The sequence below is a fragment of the Ranitomeya variabilis genome, chromosome 4, assembly GCF_051348905.1.
Source record: "Ranitomeya variabilis isolate aRanVar5 chromosome 4, aRanVar5.hap1, whole genome shotgun sequence".
NCBI lineage: Eukaryota > Metazoa > Chordata > Amphibia > Anura > Dendrobatidae > Ranitomeya > Ranitomeya variabilis.
The window spans coordinates 60,629,381-60,652,242 of record NC_135235.1 but is presented as its reverse complement, the minus strand read 5'-3'; the positions used below and the strand labels follow the sequence as shown (position 1 = coordinate 60,652,242).

The following is a 22,862-nucleotide window of genomic DNA, read 5'->3' as shown; positions in this document are numbered from 1 at the left end:
CCCTCAAAGGAATAGGGCTCTGCAAAGGCTGCAAGGAAAAACCACAGCGCCTGGTGAATTCCAAGTCCATCAAGTTCAGGGCAGCGCCTGAATCCACCAATGCCATGACAGAAAAGGACGATAATGAGCAAATCAAGGTCACAGATAAGAGAAATTTAGGCTGTACAGTACTGATGGTAACAGACCTAGCGACCCTCTTAGTATGCTTAGGGCAATCAGAAATAACATGAGCAGAATCACCACAGTAAAAACACAGCCTATTCTGGCGTCTGAATCCCTGCCGTTCTGCTCTAGTCAAAATCCTATCACATTGCATAGGCTCAGGACTCTGCTCAGAGGACACTGCCATATGGTGCACAACTTTGTGCTCGCTCAGGCGCCGATCAATCTGAATGGCTAGAGACATAGATTCGCTCAAACCAGCAGGCATGGGGAACCCCACCATAACATCTTTAAGGGCTTCAGAAAGACCCTTTCTGAAAATTGCTGCCAGAGCCTCCTCATTCCATTTAGTGAGCACAGACCATTTTCTAAATTTCTGGCAGTATACTTCTGCCGCTTCCTGACCCTGACACAGGGCCAACAAGGTCTTTTCTGCATGATGCACAGAATTAGGTTCGTCATACAATAATCCGAGCGCTTGAAAAAATGCGTCTACATTAAGCAATGCCGGATACCCTGATTCAAGGGAGAATGCCCGGTCCTGAGGGTCACCACGCAGCAGAGAGATGACAATTTTAACCTGCTGAATGGAATCACCAGAGGAACGGGGTTTCAAGGCAAAAAACAATTTGCAGTTATTTTTAAAGTTCAAAAACTTGGATCTGTCCCCAAAAAACAAATCAGGGGTTGGAATTCTAGGCTCTAAAGCCGGAGTCTGGACAACATAATCTTGGATACTCTGTACTCTTGCAGCAAGTTGATCCACAAGAGAAAACAAACCCTGAACATCCATGCCAGCGCCAAAATCCTGAACCACCCAGAGATTAAGAGGAAAAAAAAGACAAAACAGACTGCAGAAAAAAAATGGCTTAGAACTTCCTTTTCCTTCTTTTGAGATGCATTTAATTCATTTTTGGCCCAGTTGTACTGTTATGAGCTGGTGGTTTAGGAGCAACATGGGACGTGCTCTGGAGGAGGTGGTACCTGTACTGACCGCAGTTCCTGAGCTTAACACAACACTAGAAGTAGCCGTGGGATGTTCCTGTCACTCCCTAGACACCTCGTCACAGCCGGAGGACTAACTACACCTAAAGATAGAAACAGGAAAGCTATCTTGCCTCAGAGAAAATCCCCAAAGGATAGGACAGCCCCCCACAAATATTGACTGTGAGTGGAGAGGGAAATGACATACGCAGAATGCAACCAGGATGTAGCAAAGGAGGCCAGTCTAACTAGATAAATAGAACAGGAAAGAATACTGTGCGGTCAGTATTAAAAACTAGAAAATTCCACCACAGAGTTTACAAAAATCTCCACACCTGACTAAAGGTGTGGAGGGAAAATCTGCTTCCCAGAGCTTCCAGCTTAACTGAATAAATCCATACTGACAAGCTGGACTAGAAAAAACATAGAAAGTGCAGAAAGATTAAGTTCACAACAAGTGGACTGCAAAAGAACAAAGCAAGGACTTATCTTTGCTGAACTGGTCAGAATATCAGGGAAATCCAAGCAGAGATGTGAATCCAACCAGGAACCATTGACAACTGGCACAGGCTGAAGGATAGAACCAGGCTAAATAGTCGAGCCAGAAAGACAATCAGTGGAAGCAGCTGCTGACTACTAAATCCAAGGAGCAGCAGTACCACTTAAAACCACCGGAGGGAGCCCAAGAGCAGAACTCGCAAAAATGCCACTTACAATCACCGGAGGGAGCCCAAGAGCGGAATTCACAACAGTGGCCCGATTCTAACGCATCGGGTATTCTAGAATATGCATGTCCACGTAGTATATTACCCAGTGACGTAGTATATTGCCCAATGACGTAGTATATTTCCCAGTGACGTAGTATATTGCCCAGTGACGTAGTATATTGCACAGCCACGTAGTATATTGCCCAGTTACGTAGTATATTGCACAGCCACCTAGTATATTGCCCAGTTACGTAGTATATTGCCCAGTGACGTAGTATATTGCCCAGTTACGTAGTATACAGCACAGAGCCACGTAGTATATTGCCCAGTTACATAGTATATTGCCCAGTGACATAGTATATTGCCCAGTGACGTAGTATATTGCCCAGCCACGCAGTATATTGCCCAGTTATGTAGTATATTGCCCAGTGATGTAGTATATTGCCCAGTGATGTAGTATACAGCACAGAGCCGCATAGTATATTGCACAGCGACATAGTATACAGCACAGAGCCACATAGTATATTGCCCAGCCACTTAGTATATTGCCAAGCTATGTATGTCACAGGTTAAAAAAAAATAAACATATACTCACCTTCTGAGGGGCCCCTTGTAGTTCTGTCGCCTGTGTTCAGTTCAGGCAACAGCTTCCGGTCCGAGGGTGTGATGACGTCGTGGTCACATGACCGTGACGTCACGGCAGGTCCTTCTCACGCAGGCGTGCAGGGCCTGCGATGACGTCGCGGTCACATGACTGCGACGTCATGGCAGGTCCTTCCCACGCAGGCGTACAGGGCCTGCGATGACGTCGCGGTCACATGACCGTGACATCATGGCAGGTCCTTGTCGCACACCAACCTTAGCACCGGAACCTGCCGCTTGCATGGACCGGTCACTGGAGCGTCGGAAAGGCGGCAGAAGGTGAGTATATAATGATTTGTTATTTTTTTTATTATTTTTAACATTAGATGTTTTTACTATTGAGGCTGCATAGGCAGCCTCAATAGTAAAAACTTGGTCACACAGGGTTAATAGCGGCGGTAACGGAGTGAGTTACCCGCGGCATAACGCGGTCCGTTACCGCTGGCATTAACCCTGTGTGAGCCGTGATGGCGGGGAGTATGGAGCGGGCGCAGGACACTGACTGCAGGGGAGTAGGGAGGCCCTAATCGGACTGTGCCTGTCGTGGTCACGGCAGCCATGACAGGCAGCTGGCGAGACCAATCAGCGAATGAATATCTGTGACGGAAGTTGCCGACAGAAAGACGAAAGTACCCCTTAGACAATTATATATATAGACTTGTATTTTCGTACAACGCATAGATATTGACTCTTTTACTAATTGACTGGAAAAGTGAGATCTTTGTGTTCTACATTTCCCTTTTTCTTTTATTCATTTTATTATGTGTGTTATGTTATGCTATTAATAAAGGTTACTTATTTTTACAGTTTGACCCTTTATAGATTTTCATCTGTGGAAAAATGCTGTAAAATAAAATGTCTTTAAAATACAACTGTTGATAGTTTATTTTTAACAAATATTAGTTTTTATACATGTGTATATATACACATACAGTATATACTCATATATATATATATATATATATAGTTGTGTCTGCCATTTTGATGAACCATAGGGGGCTGACAAAAGGTTAAGAGAAATGATAATAATATTCACCTCACTTAGCCCATCACCCCCTCAGCCTGCAATCTACTCCCCCACACTTCTTCAGAATAGGGTTAAGGATGCCAAAGAGGATATGCTTTCAACAAGAGAAGGCAAAAGCAAAAGGTCTGGAGGACCAGAGAGAGTGGGTGGAGGAGGGGGACCGGTAATTGGTGAGATTTTTTTCATCCTATTTTATTATGTTTTGGCCTCTGGAAACAAGAGAGCATGGTAAAGAACGTTAAATTAGCAAAGAATATCTTTGCTGCAAAATGAATTTTCTTTAAAAATGTGCATTATTTTGGCAGATTCTATCTATATATCGATAATTGATCTATATATGTATATATATAACAACCAACCAACCCATAATAACCAAAGCAACAACCAGCAGTTTTTTCATCTGCCCCAACATAACACCCATTAGCAAACAGAGTCACAACCAAGTTCAATCATACCTGAACTAAGTCCTTCCTACGGCAAATACCCTGATCCTTGACCCCCATAGACTTCAGGGCCAGCAGCTTGAACCAGAGGCAGAAAGCAGCAGAGTTTGCAAACAGTATACTGACTTGTCACCCCCCAGCGTAATGTTAGATATGGTGTTGAAGGTGTCAGGTGGCATTATGACAACAAAACAGACACGATTGCCATCAACAGGTGTCGAACATTTTTCATTTGGAAAAATGAATAAGATATAGATCCTTGAGGATTTCACATCTCCGTAGGATGCCAATAATTAAATCTGCCATTGCTCCCCCTAACTTTTCATCACTAGCCTAATGATGATTTTGCAGCCACTACCTGCCAGTCTATCAATTTCAATTATTTTCTTCTGCTATTGCTCCTAAACAGTCAAACATGTCATTCTTCTCCTCAATTATATTCCATACTGTACTGTTGCTGCTATTGCCACTGTCCCTAAATAGACAGAAATTGCTTAATTTTAAGCACATTGGACCCAATGCAAAATATTCAAGAGGATGCTGACATATATATCACTGTCCACCATCTTAAATAGCATTGATCTTCTGATAAGGGCCAAAGGGACCCATAAACCTCTTAACTTTCAGTGCCGACTGCAGCCCAAGCACCTATTGTAGTTATATCCTGACAGCCAGATATCTTCTGCCTGTCCATTATGTTTCATACTGTATTGCTGCTACCATTGAAAGAACTATTGCGACTGCCACTAAACAGCCTACAATCTCCTGCTTGTCCATTATGTTCCATATTGTGCTTTTGCAGCTGCTGCTATTACCACTGCCACTATGTATTGCATACGTATATATATTCTGCCTGCACTTTATTTCAAAAATTTCCTTCAGCTGCTTGGAAAGTGTAACTCTGACCATATTAAAAGTAAGTACATTATATAAATGCTGCAATACAAACCAACTAGAAAATAAGGCATCATTTCAACTTACCAGTAGAAGTATATTCTGTATAAAACACATGAAAAAGATCAGAAAATTATGGAAAACATAATTTTGACCATGGTAAAACAATACATAATGAATTACTATACACTCAGAGTTATGCTATGAGAAGTGCGATTTTAGAGAGTAAAGAATAATATTTGGAATTGAGAGTCCTCAGTGGTTGATACATTTTAATGGCTAACTGAAAAGATGGTAAAAAAATTGCAAGCTTTCGAGACTACTCAGGCCTCTTCATCAGGCATAGACTAATACAATACTAATACAGTATTAGTCTATGCCTGATGAAGAAGCCTGAGTAGTCTCGAAAGGTATCAACCACTGAGGACTCTCAATTCCAAATATTATTCTATCTACTGGCTAACACGGTGCAAAGATATATATCTTTCCTGTAGAAAGTAAAGAGAAATTCAACATTGATATGCTTGCTATATGGAGAGGTCCCGAAAAGAGATGAGCGAACCTGAACTGTATAGTTCAGGGTTTGTACTGCTGCTGAACTCCAAACAAGGACTTATCCCGAAGTCCAATTTAGTGTTCGGACTTCCGAGAGAAGAGAGATTTTAGTTGAACCCAAAAAACACGAACATCTCTAGTGACGAATCATAATACAATACAACATATAAAAGAAGGCGTGACAAAGTGTGCTCAGAAAAGTTGTAAATTCCTATTCCCCACAAACTCAGTCTTTATCGTTTCAATATTTAGAATGATAGATAATGCCATTAATAAATAAATTAAATCCTAATTACCTTTAATTAACAAAACCCTACTGTTAGGGAATTTATTGTGATATTGATAACATACTGATAGGGAATTTAGATTGTGAGCCCTATTGGGGACAGTGATGATAATGTGTGCAAACTGTAAAGCGCTGCGGAATATGTTGGCACTATATAAAATAAAAGATTATTATTATTTAAAAAGATTATTGTTTTGTCTACAGAGTTGGTCATTGTAGTACATGAAAATGACCTCTGTCTTGTTACACTGACAGCAACCTGTGTAAGAATGTTAACTCCTCCCTGATATGTGTTGTAGATCAATGTCAAAGATAGGGTGGGGGGGTGTTGAGTTGGTGTCAGCTGTGTTGCTTAGCCAGCATCTCCTTCTAACAGAAGCAATCAGAGTTCATTCTAAGTGCTGCTGTTTAAAGGGAACCTGTCACCTGAATTTGGCGGGACCGGTTTTCGGTCATATGGGCGGGGTTTTCGGGTGTTTGATTCACCCTTTCCTTACCCGCTGGCTGCATGCTGGCCGCAATATTGGCTTGAAGTACATTCTCTGTCTTCCGGAGTACACGCCTGCGCAAGGCAATCTTGCCTTGCGCATGCGCAGTATACTTTGCCCAACTGCGGGCAAAGCCAAAAAGCATTAGTGTGCATGCGCCGGCGCACTATGTCCCGGAACACAGTGAAATACCATGCACTATGTGCGTGGATATTAGCAAGATACTGTCACTTCATATTATTATTATCACTGGTATTAGATGAAATCTCCTAGCACAGATTGTAGCAGCTATTATAATGTAATGAGCTGCTATTTAATGAACACTAATGTGGCATACGATTCCTTATTACAGTATTGTCACTCATTGTTCATTAGTCTAATCATTTTTATTTTATTATTGGTAGGCACATCAGGAGACTATTTATGGTATTAACTTTTGGAATCAATGTCCATGATGCCAACATTGGCGGCCATGGTATGAGCCATCTTCAACCCAAAAAGGTCCAACTAGCTCATCTTTATTAATACCAGCCCATAGCAGTGTCCCACCCAGCTTGCTTGGGTCTGAGTCCAAATAGAGGACTGTGCCTGTTAGGCTAGGTTCACATTGCGTTAGGGCAATCCGTTTAGCGCTAGCGGATTGCGCTAACGCAATGTATTTGTAGGGGCCGCGTTTAGGAGAGCGGGGAACAGACCTCGTGCGCGCCGCGGATGCTGCAAGCAGCGTCCGAGGCGCGCCACAAAAGAACGGCACATCGCTAGCGCGAGCTGAAAAAGGCACACGCTAGCGAAGCACTTCAGGCAGGAACAACATTGCTGTCAATGGGTGCGCTAACGGACCTGTTGCACGGCGTTAATTGCGACATTTTCGCCGTGCAACGCTGTCCGTTAGCGATCACCCAATAACGCAATGTGAACCTAGCCTATCTGATCCAGCCATGGGTCCATCCATTTGGTCCGTCAAGAGTCATTCCCATTCTATCGGTCCATAAAACCTTTGAAAAATCTGTCTTCAGATATTCCTTGACGTTTCAACTTATGTATATTGTTCAGCAGTGGTCGGGTTTCAGCCTCCTCACATCGGCCATGTCTATGTACACCTTGCACTTCTGGGCCTCCAGGGAGGTTGCAGTTCTAGAATATAACAGCACTGGAGGATAATGGCTTCCTGGTTGCTTCACGTTTGATTCTTGTCAGATCTTTGGCAGTTGATGTGCGTTTTTTTCCCACCATGTTTTTGCGACCCTATTGATTATTTGCAACAAAATATTTGATGGTTCTGTGATCACATCCCAATATCCCCTCTGTAATATGTTTCACAATTTTTTACTTTTAAGAGTCAGTTAAATCTCTTTTTTGGCCCATTTTCCTTGAGGGAAACAAGCTGCCTAATAATTCTGCACACCTTGATAAAGTGAGATGATTTCCTTAGGCCACACCCTCCGCAATATGCAATTACACAACATCTGATCTGCTTTAAACCAGTAACCATTCAAGTATACACACCTTGGAGTTGGAAAATCTGTATAAAAATACTCAATTGCCTAACAATTCTACACATGATGTAAGTGTGATACTGCTCTCATCTCTGGTTAGGCAGTTTGGGGGAAGGATAGTACGGCAGAGCTAAGTGCTCTGAAAGGATGAGAGTTGATAGCAGAGTTTGTAATGCTACACAGCTAAAGTTAGCTGTGCTGAACCTCCCATCACAGAGAATGTATCTGAAGGGTGTTCATCATCTGTGCTTTTTAATCCTGCACGAGGTTAGACCAGGAGATCATTATTACAAAATTAGAGGAGAATTCAAACTTACTTGAATAAGTTCACTTATCTTTGGTATATACACTGCTCAAAAAAATAAAGGGAAAACTTAAACAACAGAATATAAATCAAACTTCTGTGAAATCAAACTGTCCACTTAGGAAGCAACATTGTTAGACAGTGCCAATGATCTCAGTACCAAGGCTTTCTGGCTGATGTGTTGGTCACTTTTGAATGTTGGTTGTGCTTCCACATTCGTGGTAGCATGAGACGACTTCTACAACCCACACAAGTGGTACCTCAGCCTTTGTGCAAGGAGGAACAGGAGGAGCACTGCCAGAGCCTTGCAAAATGACCTCCAGCAGGCCACAAATGTGCATGTGTCTGCACAAACGGTTATAAACCGACTCCATGAGGATGGTCTGAGTGCCCAACATCCACAGATGGGAGTTGCACTAACAGCCCAACACCATGCAGGACGCTTGGCATTTGCCACAGAACACCAGGATTAGCAAATTCGCCACTGCAGCCTTGTGCTCTTTTCTCTGATGAAAGCAGGTTACCACTGAGCACATGTGAAAGACATGACAGAGTCTGGAGACACCGTGGAGAGCAATCTGCTGCCTGCAACATCCTTCAGCATGACCGGTTTGCCAGTGGGTCAGTAATAGTGTGGGGTGGCATTTCTTTGGAGGACCGCACAGCCCTCCATGTGTTCCCAGAGGTAGCCTGACTGCCATTAGGTACTGAGATGAGATCCTCAAACCCCTTGTGAGACAATATGCTGGTGTAGGTTGTTCCTCATGCAGGACAATGCCAGACTTCATGTGGCTGGAGTGTGTTAGCAGTTCCTGAAAGATGAAGGCATTGAAGCTATGGACTTGCCCGCCCATTCCCCAGACTTAAATCCAATTGAACACATCTGGGACATCATGTCTCGCACCATCCATCAACATCACATTGCACCACAGACTGTCCAGGAGTTGGCGGATGCTTTAGTCCAGGTCTGGGAGGAGATCCCACAGGAGACCATCCGCCGCCTCATCAGGAGCATGCTCAGGCAATGTAGGGAGGTCATACAGGCATGTGGAGGCCACACACACACTACTGAGCATCATTTCCTTGCCTTGAGGCATTTCCACTGAAGTTGGATCAGCCTGTAATTTAATTTTCCACTTTGATTTTGAGTATTGTTCCAAATCCAAGTTTCCGTGAGATATTAATTTTGATTTACATTGATAATTTTTATGTTTTATTGATCTCAACGCTTTCCACTATGTAGTGAATAAAGATTTATGACTGGAATATTTTACAGTATTCAGTGATATCCAGGATGTGATATTTTAGGGTTCCCTTTATTTTTTTGAGCAGTGTATATCTATATCTATAGGTATACATATATATACTGTATATTCTCTTCTAATTTACAAAAAATGTGTACTTTACAGCGCAAATTCAACAATACAGCATCCAGATGTGACCGCCATTTTGCTGAACCATAGAGGGCTGGCAAAAGGTTAAGAAAAAATGAAAATAATATTCTCCTCACCTAGCCCACCACCCCTGAAGTCTGCAATGCACTCTTTGGCACTTGTTCATTGTTAATTAAAGCAGGCCATAGAGGGTGTGCTTTCAACAAGGGAAGACAAAAACAAGGGGTCTGTAGAACCAGAGATGTACACAATCTGTCTGTGAATTGTTGGCATACAAACTGTTAATAGATGGTTTTGAAATCTTTTGAAGGCTGATCAGCACCAACAAGTCTTTTTCTGAAGATCTCAGAAATCTGCTTTGTTCATGACATGACATGATACAGAATTGTGTTGTGAAAATAAGACTTTTATAGATTCCAGTGTCTTAAATAAAATAGGATGTCCACTCACACCTGATGATTATCCCATTGTTTTAAAACTAACCATTGTTAGTTAAAACATAAAACCATTAAAACATATCCCATTGTTTTAAAACCACCGGATCCCACCTCAAAGCGGGAGATACTGTCAGGTGATGTACTATTCCGTCAGATGGCAGAAAAGGGTTAATACGCCATTTTGATATGTCAAATTTTAAAACATTCAATAAAAACAAATGAAACAAAAAATCTGAGTAAACTGTAAAAAAAATATCTTACTGTAACTTACCAGTGGTAGGAGTTGCTAAATGAAATATAAATGAAAATAGAAAGAAAAGGAAAATGCTGTTACTTTGAATTTTGGAAAGCAGAATATTGACTGAAATGAAATACACTATGATATAAATCAAACATTTAATGTATATATTATGATGATAATCCACTGGGACATTTTATGTGAGTTATAACATTGTAAAATAATGTATGTGAAATTCAAAAGTACACAAAATTGTTTGTGTATTGATAAGGTGATGAGCAAAGAGTCAAGAGTATTTAGAAATAAAGGCTCAATTTACGCTTTAAAGTCATTTGGGCCAGTATTTTTTTCAACAAATTCCCTTGTTTGTTAAAATGGAAGTTAAACTTTTATATCTAAGCTTGACTTTCATATTCATCTTTGCATAGTCAATGTTATTGAACTTCCATTATAATTTACGAATATACAGTATATAAAAAATATTTATTGGTATAACCTCACCTTATTTATGTGTGCATTGTAATACTTACAAGTAAAATGCAAGCACACATTGTTTTACCCCATGTGTAATCTTCTCATATTGCTATTTGGTTTAAGAAATTTTATTTATAGCTTTTATTTATCAGCAAAACATGGAAATTGATAGATTTGAATACCAAGTGCTAATGCATTCACATCTCTTTTACACCTTTATAAAGGGAGCTGATTTCCTTAGGCCGCACCTTCCTTATTACACAAATACACATCTCTTGATCTGCTTCACACCAGCAATCATTCAAGTTTTTTCATCTTGGAGTTGGGAAATCTGCATAAAAATACTAACCTGCCTAATAATTCAGCACAGAATGTAAGTGTGATACTGACACTTTGAACAGTCATCTCTGGGCAGGCAGTGTGGGGGAGGGGCATTACAGCAGAGTTAACAGTGCTATAAAAGGATGAGAGATGATAGCAGGGTTTGTAATGTTAGGCAGCTAAAGCTAAATTTAGCTATGCTGACCCCCACCACCACCACAGGGACCTTATCTGAAACGTGTTAGTTACCTGTGCTTTCTAATCATGAAGGAGGTTAGGGTACCGTCACACATTGAAATTTCCATCGCTACGACGTTACGATTCGTGACGTTCTAGCGATATCGTTACGATATCGCTGTGTCTGACAGCTACTGCGATCAGACACCCTGCTGAGAATCGTACGTCGTAGCAGATCGTTTGGAACTTTCTTTCGTCGCTTGATCACCCGCTGACATCGCTGGAATCGTTGTGTGTGACAGCGATCCAGCGATGTCTTCGCTTGTAACCAGGGTAAACATCGGGTAACTAAGCGCAGGGCCGCGCTTAGTAACCCGATGTTTACCCTGGTTACAAGCGTAAACGTAAAAAAACAAACCGTACATACTCACCCGTCGGTGTCCTTCAGGTCCCTTGCCGTCTGCTTCCTGCTCTGAGTGCCGGCCGGAAAGTGAGAGCAGAGCGCAGCGGTGCTGCGCTCTGCTCTCACTGTACGGCTGCACTCAGAGCAGGAAGCAGACGGCAAGGGACCTGAAGGACACCGACGGGTGAGTATGTACTGTTTGTTTTTTACGTTTACGCTGGTAACCAGGGTAAACATCGGGTTACTAAGCGCGGCCCTGCGCTTAGTTACCCGATGTTTACCCTGGTTACCCGGGGACTTCGGCATCGCTCCAGCGCCGTGATTGCAACGTGTGACCGCAGTCTACGACGCTGGAGCGATGATTATACGACGCTGCGACGTCACGAATCGTGCCGTCGCAGCGATGAAAATTTCAATGTGTGACGGTACCCTTAGACCAGGAGATCAGAACTGTCTGTCATACATCTCACACTGGAATCTGCTCTAAGCTATAGTGGGGGTGGGTTCGTCTGTCTTTTGAGTGTTCTTGTCTGCTTAGGCTTGGTCAGCATCACACATGGAGAAAAAGTGCACACCCCTTGTGAAAGCTGTCTGATAACACCAACTTGGACTAATTAACTTGATGCCAAATACATTGATAGCTAAAATTTAAATTTAAAAAAATAATAACAATAATTTATTATGCTCTGCAGTCAATATTACATCTTGTTTCCAGTTCAACATGAAACATTTGGTGAAAGGTCCTGTTAAATTTGAGAGCAGAATAATATACAGTGTCTTGCAAAAGTATTCTCTACCCCAGGCATTTTTTGTGTTTTGCTACCTCACAACCTGGAATTTCACTTTTTTTTTTAAGGTTTGCTTTAGTTTATGTAAAGAACATGCCTACAATTGTAAAAATGTGCTTTTCTTTTTATTGTGAAGCAAACAACAAATAGTACAAAAGACTGAAAACTTCAGTGTGCATAACTATTCACCCCTCTAAAGTCAGCACTTTGCAGAATGTCCTTTTGAGACAATTATAGGTTTAAGTTGCATTGGATAAAGCTCTCTCAGCTTTCCACATTTTGGCAATAACATTTTTGCCCATTCCTCAAGGCAAATCCTCGTAATTCGCGCCATCCATCTTCCTATTGAGTAGGACTGTTTTCCCTGTCCCTGCTGTAAAAAAAACAACCCCACAGCATGACGATGCCACCATCATGTTTCACTGTATGGATGGTGTTCTTAGGGTGATGAGCTGTGTTGGTTTGGTGCGAGGCATAGCATTTACCTTGGTGGCCAAAAAGTTCAATTTTGGTATTTTCTGACCACACCACCATCCTACATATATCTGGGGAATCTCCCACATGTCTTTTGAAGACAAAATTAGCCTTATTATTATTTATTATTATAGCGCCATTTATTACATGACACTTTACATGCAAAAAGGATATACATAATAAAAATCAAGTAAAAGAATCATAAACAATACAAGTCACCAACTGGTACAGGAAGAGAAAAAAGTCCTTGCCCACCAGGGCTCATAGTCTACAAAGGATGGATGATGATACAGTAGGTGAGGGGAAAGCTGGTCATGCAGCAGTATATTGAAGCGATTGTTCTGCAGGTTGTGCGCTTGTCAGAAAAGAAGGATCTTAAGGTTTCTTTTGAAGATTTCCATGTTAGGTGGAAATGTTTATGTGCAAGTAAAGGCTTTTTCCTGCCCTCTCATCCATAAAAGCCACCTCTATGCTTATTGGGGCCATATAGACAGATACTCCAGTCTCTGCTTGGAAACTCTGCAGCTCCTTCAGGGTTACCTTTGGTCTCTGTGCTGCCTCGCTTACTAATGCCCTCCTTGCCCGGGTTGAGAGTTCTGGTGGGTGGCCCACTTTTAGCAGGTTTGTTGAGGTACCATGTTCTTTCCATTTGATGATAATGGATTTGTTGGTGCTCTGGTGGATCATGAGAGTTTAGAATACATATATTTTTTATAACCCAACCCTGACTTGTACTTCTCAACAGCTTTGTGTCTTACTTGTTTGATGGTCTCCTTGGTCTTCATGGTGTTTGGTTAGTCGTGCCTCTTGTTAATGGTGTTGCAGCCTCTGTGGCCTTATGGAAAAGTTAAAGTGTATATATTGACAGACATGTGACACTTAGATCGCACACATGTGGACTTCCTTTCATTAAGCATGTGATTTATGAAGGTAATTACCTGCACCAAAATTTTTTAGAGGCTTCATCGCAAAAGGGATGAATACATATGCACATGCCAATTTTTAGTTATTTGATCCCATAAATTTAATTTATGGCAATATTTATCTCACTTCACCAACTTAGACTTTTTAGTTCTGATGCATCACACACAAATTGGATTACCAAAACATTTAAACACAGATTGTAATGTAATAAAATAGGTAAAAAGCCAAGGGGCTGAATACTTTCTCAAGTCACTATATGGGCAGTGACCCAGATTCCAGCAATATATCACTTAATGGGCTGCTTGTGTTGGTTGGTTTCAATAAAATAAGTGTTTTATCCCTAGAGGGCTAGTTATCTCATGCCATGTATTACTCCTGTTTTACGGAACCCTGCTGTTGTGACGCCCGGGAGACCGAGGTACCCAGCACCAGATCAATGAGGTCCGTCTCTTGAGGGGGATGTCAATAGTGGCTTGACCAGGTGCTGTGGCCTCAGGCGATGCACAGTGTAAGGGATATCATGAAGGAACAGACACTTACTTGATCAGCAGCAGGTCCTCTCAGCTGTGATGACCCCGATCCTGGATTGATGGCTATTGTCCAAATGAAAGACTGAGGCGCTGAAACGTTTAACCAGTTTACTTCAACAAAAAGGGATTTGTGACCAACACTGTCACCGGAGTCTGTATGAGCACTCTGAAATTACTTTGACCCTGTCAGGATTTCCACCTCTTATTATGCGCAGTTTCTGTATGGCCCTGCTGCTGTATGTGAACTGGCTGCCAACCCAATCTGTCTCTTCTATGCTCTAGTTCGACAGACAACCCGAGTCCTTTTTGTCGGCTTACCCCCTCTGGGAGTACCGCTGAACTCTGTGTCTGTTGCTGCGTCTTACCCTGGTGAAGCTGATATCACCTCACGTCCTTCCGGTTGCTGTATTATATATAATGAATATAGCCACGGATCCGGTATCCGTCTCTGCGCCTATTATGGGTAGTGATTATTGCTACCCGGTTCTCACAATGTCCTTTTTCTCTACTCTTCTTTTCCTACTATGGGTATTATGGGCCTATAATCCGTCATAGGGCTGTTAGGAGTTCAGTTATACGACCTCTCACTTTCAGCTCCTCAGCCCAACTGCCAGTCCTTTTCTCAGACCGGAATAGATCAAGGGGAGTCTCTGGAGCTCCCCCTTCTGGCCGGAGATGGTAGTGCAGTCTTGCTATTTTAGTATTTGTATTTGATGTCAATAACTATTTTTGTGGCAAATACCCCTAGGGGCGCCACATTTTCCCCCTTAGTTAAGAACAGTACTCCGGGACTGTGGGACGATAACATTTTGAAATAACAATTGATATGTACAGAGTCTTAAAAATGAAAAGTTACAAAAACCACTCAAAGAAACAAAAAAAAAATGGAATTCTGTAAAAAGTCACTTCAAATAGCGTCCATTAATACAGTTCTATCCTTGAAGGTACTAGGAAGCAAAGTTCACAAAGCAGTCTTTCCGGAGCTTTGATTTAGTGTTTCCGGGCTGATAAAAAGTTCAAGAATATGCAAAAAGTTCATACAGGTAAGTCTCTGTAGGTACTGAGCTTAAACGTTACAGAACGATAACAATGACTATAGTCTTATAGTTGGTAATCTGCATACCTGGCCGGTAATTGACCCTGGGTACTACGCTGGGATCTACGTAATAGCGGTGTCTCTTTATGTGGTGTACTACTGTCTACTGCGGATATAGTATCTGCCCTCTCTGCAAAAGATAATTCCACCACTATGGGGTTCGCAAGTCCACCGTGAATGGGATCACTCTGATCAGGAATCTGTTCTTCCTGACCTGGAACCTCTTGTAGTACGGGGTCAGCCTCTTCCTGTCTTGGGACTTCTAATATTGGGTTCGGTGTTGGATAAAATGCCACCATGGGAATCACTACTGCACCATGGTATGTTAGTAGGGTTTTGGTAAAGTCTCCTATACAGGTGTGATACATTTCCTCCTCTTTATCCTTTACTGGTTGAACCTGTATGGGTTGAATAACTTCTGATTCTGGCTGGACAACTTCTGGCTCTTTCAACGTTTCCGGACATAATTTAAGATTGTCTCTTGACACTAGTACAGATGTTAAACCTCCATTTTTGCTAATGAGACACATTTTAGGATTATCCATTCTTGTTGGTAAAACTGTGTAGGGTACGGCTTACCACTGATTATCCAGTTTATTGGTTCGACGATTCCTCTTGAGTACTTGGTCACCCGGTCTTAATGGAGTTGCTAGAGCATTCTGGTTGAAAGTTCGCTCTTGTCTTTCTCTGGTTTGCTGGAGGCTTCTTTCCACACTCTCTTGTACTTGGCGATACTGCTTTTGCCGTACGACATCCCAATTGGAGTCTTGAACTTCTGCGTCTGGTTTCAGAATTCCCATTTCTAGATCGATTGGCAATTGGCCGGGTCTTGCACGCATAAGATAAGCTGGGGTGCAGTTGGTAGAGCTCACCGGGACATGATTATACAGATCCACCAAGTCAGGCAATTTCTCTGGCCATTGATTCCTTTCCGTTTCAGGTAAAGTCTTTAGTAGGTCTATCACAATATGGTTCATCTTCTCACATAAGCCGTTTGTTTGCGGATGATAGGCCGTCGTCCGGATCTTTTTGCAACCATACATATTACAGAATTCTCTGAAGATCTCTGATTCAAAGGCTGTACCCTGGTCAGTGAGAACCTGTTCCGGATATCCATGGGGTCTACAAAAGTACGTTTGGAACGCTTTGGCTGCTGTTTTTGCAGTCAGATCTTTTACAGGTACTACTACCAAGAAGCGCGAATAATGATCTACGATGGTCAAGGCATAGACATAACCGGACCGGCTCGGTGTCAACTTCACGTGATCCATGGCTACCAGTTCAAGTGGTTGTTTGGTGATTATGGGCTGCAGTGGTGCTCTTTGGCTCTTTTGATCGTTCCTTCTGAGGTTGCACGGGCCACAGTTTCTACACCACTGTTCGATTGATTTTCTCATCCCGACCCAATAAAATCTTTCTCTCAGAAGTACTTCTAGCTTTTTCCAACCAAAGTGACCAGCACCATTGTGGTAAGCCTCGAGGACCATCCTCACATCTTGTTTAGGCACGATAATCTGCCAAACCAATTCATGTGTTTTCGGATTGGTGTATCTTCTACAGAGTTTCCCTTGATACAGGAAAATTTTGCCTCTCTCTTTCCAGAGTTGATGCATCTCTTCTTGGGCATCCTCATCGGGATATGCACTTTGCTCAGTCAATAGTTCCTTCACTAGCTTCACAGCCGGATTGCTATCTTGGGTGTCAGCCCATCTATGGTGTGCTAACGGATTAAAATTCACTTCTTGTTGTTTCTGATAGGTATTTGACTGACAATGTTTTACCTTGGGCTGATGAAAGGCTGGTAGTTCAATTTCTTCAAGCTTCCCCGTTTCTTCTTCTACATCTCTCAAGTGTGGCATCCGGGATAGGGCATCGGCATTTCCATTTTTGCGACCTGCTCGATACTTGATCACAAAGTTGTAATTAGATAATCGGGCTATCCATCGCTGTTCTAACGCACCTAATTTAGCCGTGTCTAGGTGAGTCAATGGATTGTTGTCAGTATAGACAATAAATTCTGCACCGGTCAAATAGTGTTTGAAACGTTCAGTCACAGCCCAAACTACTGCCAGTAGCTCCAATTTGAAGGAGCTATCATTTTCAGAATTTCTTTCAGTAGGCCGGAGTTTTCTACTTGCAAAGGCGATGACTTTCTCCTGACCTTCTTGCTTTTGTGACAGCACCGCACCCAATCCCACATTACTGGCATCGGTGTAGAGGATGAAAGGTTGATGGTAATCCGGGTACGCCAGAACTTCTTCTCCGGTTAGTGCCTTCTTTAGTTGTTCAAAGGAGTCTTCTCTTTCGTCGTTCCACTGAAAAGGAGGGTTTCGGTTTGAAGGTTTCTTCGTCTGCCCTATCAAAGCATCTTGCAAGGGCGCTGCCAATTTGGTAAATCCTTTTATAAATCTACGATAGTAACCCACTAATCCCAAGAATTGCCTCACTTCTTTTACGTTGGTAGGTCTTGGCCAATCCCTTATGGCAGTTATTTTCTCGGGATCCGGTGCTACTCCCTCCGAACTCACGATGTGCCCTAAGTATTGTACCTTTGGCTTGAGAAGGTGACATTTGGATGGTTTGATTTTCATACCATACTTGGATAAGGCTTCGAACACCTCTGCCAGGTCTGTTAAGTGCTGTTCGTAAGTCTTTGAGTAGATGATCACATCATCTAAGTACAGGAGGACGGTCTCGAAGTTCTTGTGTCCGAGGCAACATTCCATCAGTCGCTGGAAAGTACCGGATGCGTTGCAGAGTCCGAATGGCATGCGATTAAATTTGCTTAGACCCATTGGTGTGGTGAATGCCATTTTTTCTTTATCTCTCTCAGCCACAGGGACTTGCCAATACCCGCTTGTTAAGTCTAAGGTGGAAAAATAATTAGCAGATTTCAAAGCAGTCAAGGACTCTTCTATCCTAGGCAAGGGATAGGCGTCTTTATGGGTGATGTTATTAATCTGCCGGTAGTCTACGCACATTCTCATGGTTCCGTCCTTTTTTTTGACAATCACCAGAGGGGCCGCCCAAGGGCTACAACTATCTCTTATTACCCCGGCCTGTTTCATCTCTCTCAGCATGTCCTTCGCGCATTGATAGTGAGTGGGCGGTATGGGTCTATATCTTTCTTTTATCGGGGGATGGTCACCGGTGGGGATTGTATGTTCCACCCCTTCTATCCGTCCGAAGTCTAATAGGTGTTTACTGAAGACCTGTTCATATTCCGTCACTAATCTATACACCCCTTGTCTTTGATGGGTAGGTGTTGAATCTACACCCACGTCTAGCTGTTGGCACCAATCCTCTGATTCTCCATCTGAGCCGTTATTTTCCACCTGACAGGTCGATTCTAAGGGCTCAACGGTTGTGATGGCATTGTTGTCAACAGTATATAACTTTGCCACTGTAGCGTACCTTGGCAAAGTGACCTCTTCCTCTTCATAGTTCAAAAGTTGTACCGGCACCCATCCCCGGTGTACCTCGACCACCCCTCGTGCCGTGAGTATAGTGGGCCTGCTGTCGGTGTACGCTGGTTCTATTAAGGCTTGATAGTCTCATCCTTTAGTACCAATGGCCGCTCTACACCATACTAGCATTTCTTTTTTTGGGCTGGATTACAATAGACGTTGGATCACTCACCCTCACACTGCCGATTTCTCCACCTGCAACTTCTATCTGTTGCCTTAACATTAATACTTTTATTTCCCTCCGGAGAACTCTCTGCTGGCAGGATCGGGCAGTTTCAGCAATTTGTTGTAAGACAGAAATAACTTCGGAAAAGCAGTTCTCTAACACATTCATTCCTATCAATACAGTTGGTTCACAGTTCTGTCGGTCAACATCAACGACAATTATACCCTGTTTCTTCAATTCTGCTTTACCAATCTTTATGGTCATCTCCCTGAATCCTAGTTTTGGTACCAACTTACCATTACTGGCCCATATATCTAGTTCAACATCAGAGGGTCCTTTATCAATATCTACCTCAGCCCAGTACCTCTTATAAAGGATATATGGTATAGATGAAATCTGGGAACCTGTATCCAGCAAAGCGTTGAGGGGAATTCCGTCCAGCACGATAGGGATGATGGGTCGTCCTCCGATGTACCTGTCATGCCAGGGTGTTGGGCCTTGAAAATTCATTCCTGCGAAGCGGCCCGCATTCCCAGGGGATTCCCGTTTAAATCACAATTTCGTGCAAAGTGGCCTGGCTGCTGGCAACGGCAGCAAATGGGCTGTCCATCCGGTTGGTAGCGGTCACGGGGTCATCCTCTCCATGTCGGGTATCTCCGGGACCTCATCCATGGAACATCCTCTCTACGGTTTGCCAACTCCATCTTGGGTTCTCTCATCTCCTGCATGGTTTTAGCCATTGAAGCAACAACATCAGTTAAAGAGTCAAGCTTTTGCTGAAGAGCCTCATTAGTAATGGGCCCCAGGGACTTAGCACTGGCACCGGACATAGCTGATGTCACTGGCATTCCCCGTTGCTGAAGTGCATCTGCCATGGGTTGTGTGAGATCCTGATCCCGAGGTGCCTCTGCCAGCTGGAGACGTATAGCGCTCTCCTTTACTTGGGCAAATATCAATTCAGGGTTCTTAAAAACAAGCATGCTCACATGCCCCCGGTGAGAAGGGGTGTAGAGTCCCTCAATAAATTGATCTCTTAGCAGTTTATCGGCTCCTGTGTTAAAAATGGGTTCAGCCAGTGTAAGTGATTTAAGGGCTTCCTGCAGGTTTAAGGCAAAATCTCTCACGCCCTCATTAGCTTTTTGTTTGCAATTAAAGAATCGTACTTTAGCTTTGCTGCTGGTACTGGTTTCAAATGTAGCTTTTAATCCAGCAAATATGCGTTCAACAGTACCTTTTAGATCAGTTGCCCATGCCGTGACTTCTCGCTTAGCATGGCCACTTAACTGCATCATCAGGAGACTAACATGCTGAGCTTCACCCACGGGGAACATATCAAAATGAGCCAGCATCTTTTCCCTGAAACCGTCAAGGGTGTTAGGTTTACCTTCATACATTGGAAGCCACGGGCCACCCGGGGTATATGGCATCAACACCGGCATGATGGGCAGCACTCCTTGCACTGCTGCGCTGCCAGGCTCTCTATCGACACTGTCTTTCAGCTGCATTAGCGTCGCCGGGTGCTGCGGTGTCTCCGTGCTGCGACATACTGTACCCCCTTAGTTAATCCAGACCTCTCCGGTCCCAGCTTCCGTCTAGATAATGTAGATTCGTTCCTCTGTGCAGCAGGATGACAATGACACGCCCCCTGCTGCCTCTAACTGCCGCACGCTCTGTGATGATGGACTTTGAAGTTTTTCAGTTAGACTGGGGCTTGGGTAATAACGTAGCTCGATTAACAGCTTTGTGCTTAACGGTTATGAGATGATTACATCAGGGGATGGTGGCCATTTTTACCCCATTATAACCAATGGAGAAAAGTCACTTTCAATAGTTTTCAATGGGGAACGGGATTTTCTTTAACAAAGTCAGTTTCCAAGATTTTTCATCCAAATTTTCAGTTTCAGACTCCAATTACGGCACACAATACCCGGTGTACGGGTTGGCCCAATCCTGTTCGTGACGCCAGTTGTGACGCCCGGGAGACCGAGGTACCCAGCACCAGATCAATGAGGTCCGTCTCTTGAGGGGGATGTCACTAGTGGCTTGACCAGGTGCTGTGGCCTCAGGCGATGCACAGTGTAAGGGATATCATGAAGAAACAGACACTTACTTGATCAGCAGCAGGTCCTCTCAGCTGTGATGACCCCGATCCTGGATTGATGGCTATTGTCCAAATGAAAGACTGAGGCGCTGAAACGTTTAACCAGTTTACTTCAACAAAAAGGGATTTGTGACCAACACTGTCACCGGAGTCTGTATGAGCACTCTGAAATTACTTTGACCCTGTCAGGATTTCCACCTCTTATAATGCGCAGTTTCTGTATGGCCCTGCTGCTGTATATGAACTGGCTGCCGACCCAATCTGTCTCTTCTATGCTCTAGTTCGACGGACAACCCGAGTCCTTTTTGTCGGCTTACCCCCTCTGGGAGTACCGCTGAACTCTGTGTCTGTTGCTGCGTCTTACCCTGGTGAAGCTGATATCACCTCACGTCCTTCCGGTTGCTGTATTATATATAATGAATATAGCCACGGATCCGGTATCTATATCTATTGCTACCCGGTTCTCACAATGTCCTTTTTCTCTACTCCTCTTTTCCTACTATGGGTATTACGGGCCTATAATCCGTCATAGGGCTGTTAGGAGTTCAGTTATACGACCTCTCACTTTCAGCTCCTCAGCCCAACTGCCAGTCCTTTTCTCAGACCGGAATAGATCAAGGGGAGTCTCTGGAGCTCCCCCTTCTGGCCGGAGATGGTAGTGCAGTCTTGCTATTTTAGTATTTGTATTTGGTGTCAATAACTATTTTTGTGGCAAATACCCCTAGGGGCGCCACACTACCAACACTGATTGGCAGATGTCACAATGTACACAGAAAGCTGCCAATCAGTGTTGTGCGCATCTCTGTGTCTACATCATGCTGCTCTCGGCTGGATAGCAAAAAGCTGGTGACATTTTCCTTTCACAAAGGTTTTCCGCTACTTGAAAATCTATTCTTCAATGCTATAGTTTCCCCGTTTAATATAAAAAAGGATACTCACCTCTCAGACTGGCGCCATTCCAGCAATATCAACATTGATTCCTAGTGATAATATGACACTGTTACATCACATTAGTGCCAGTAGTCACAGAGCTGACATTTCTGGAGTGGCACTGGTCCGGGAGGCGAGTGTAGATTTATTTTTTATTTTACATGGGGCATTTTGGCATGCCTTGATATAGTGGACAGCCCGTTTAAGGTGTGTGGGCATCTATAGTTTGTTAAGCAGACCAAGAAACATTGAGAACAGTGAATCACTGGAAATACAAATTATGATAAATATTAACATAACATGTTCTAGGTGTACTCTTGAAGCTCATCAGGAGAATGCCAAGAGTGTGCAAAGCAGTCATCAAAGCAAAAGGTGGCTACTTTGAAGAACCTAGAATATAAGACATAATTTCAGTTGTTTCACACTTTTTTGTTAAGTATATAATTCCACATGTGTTAATTCATAGTTTTGATGACTTCAGTGTGAATTTACAATTTTCATAGTCATGAAAATACAGAAAAATCTTTAAATGAGAAGGTGTGTCCAAACTTTTGGTCTGTATTGTATATATATATACATTATATTTAGAAATTTTGTGCTTGTTACTTAAGTGTTGATCTCTTTTATGGTATGTCTGATTTTTATATATTAACTATGTTTAGATGGTAGTAATTATTTATTCATTTACCTGACATTTATCTATATATATATATCTAAATTTCTTTATATCACTTACTTTTTGTTATATTCTTCCTGCACAGATTGTTACTTTGAGAATTCAACACTATCTATTATTAATACCCTCTTTCTGATACGATTTGCTTATTTCTTGGTCATTTGCCCCCATCCTTTTAATGTATTTATTTTTATTGTTTGTGATTCTTCAATAAAACAATCTATTTTTATGATATATTTACCTACCAGTGGTTAGTCACTCCCCCCTTTTCGCATAGT

At 42.7% G+C, this 22,862-nt stretch overlaps 1 protein-coding gene across 1 annotated transcript in view; it reads right to left on the bottom strand.

Moving 5' to 3' along the window:
- LOC143767563 (zonadhesin-like) overlaps positions 1-22,862 on the bottom strand; it is a 316,930-nt gene that overhangs the window by 47,570 nt on the left and 246,498 nt on the right. The window lies entirely within an intron of this gene.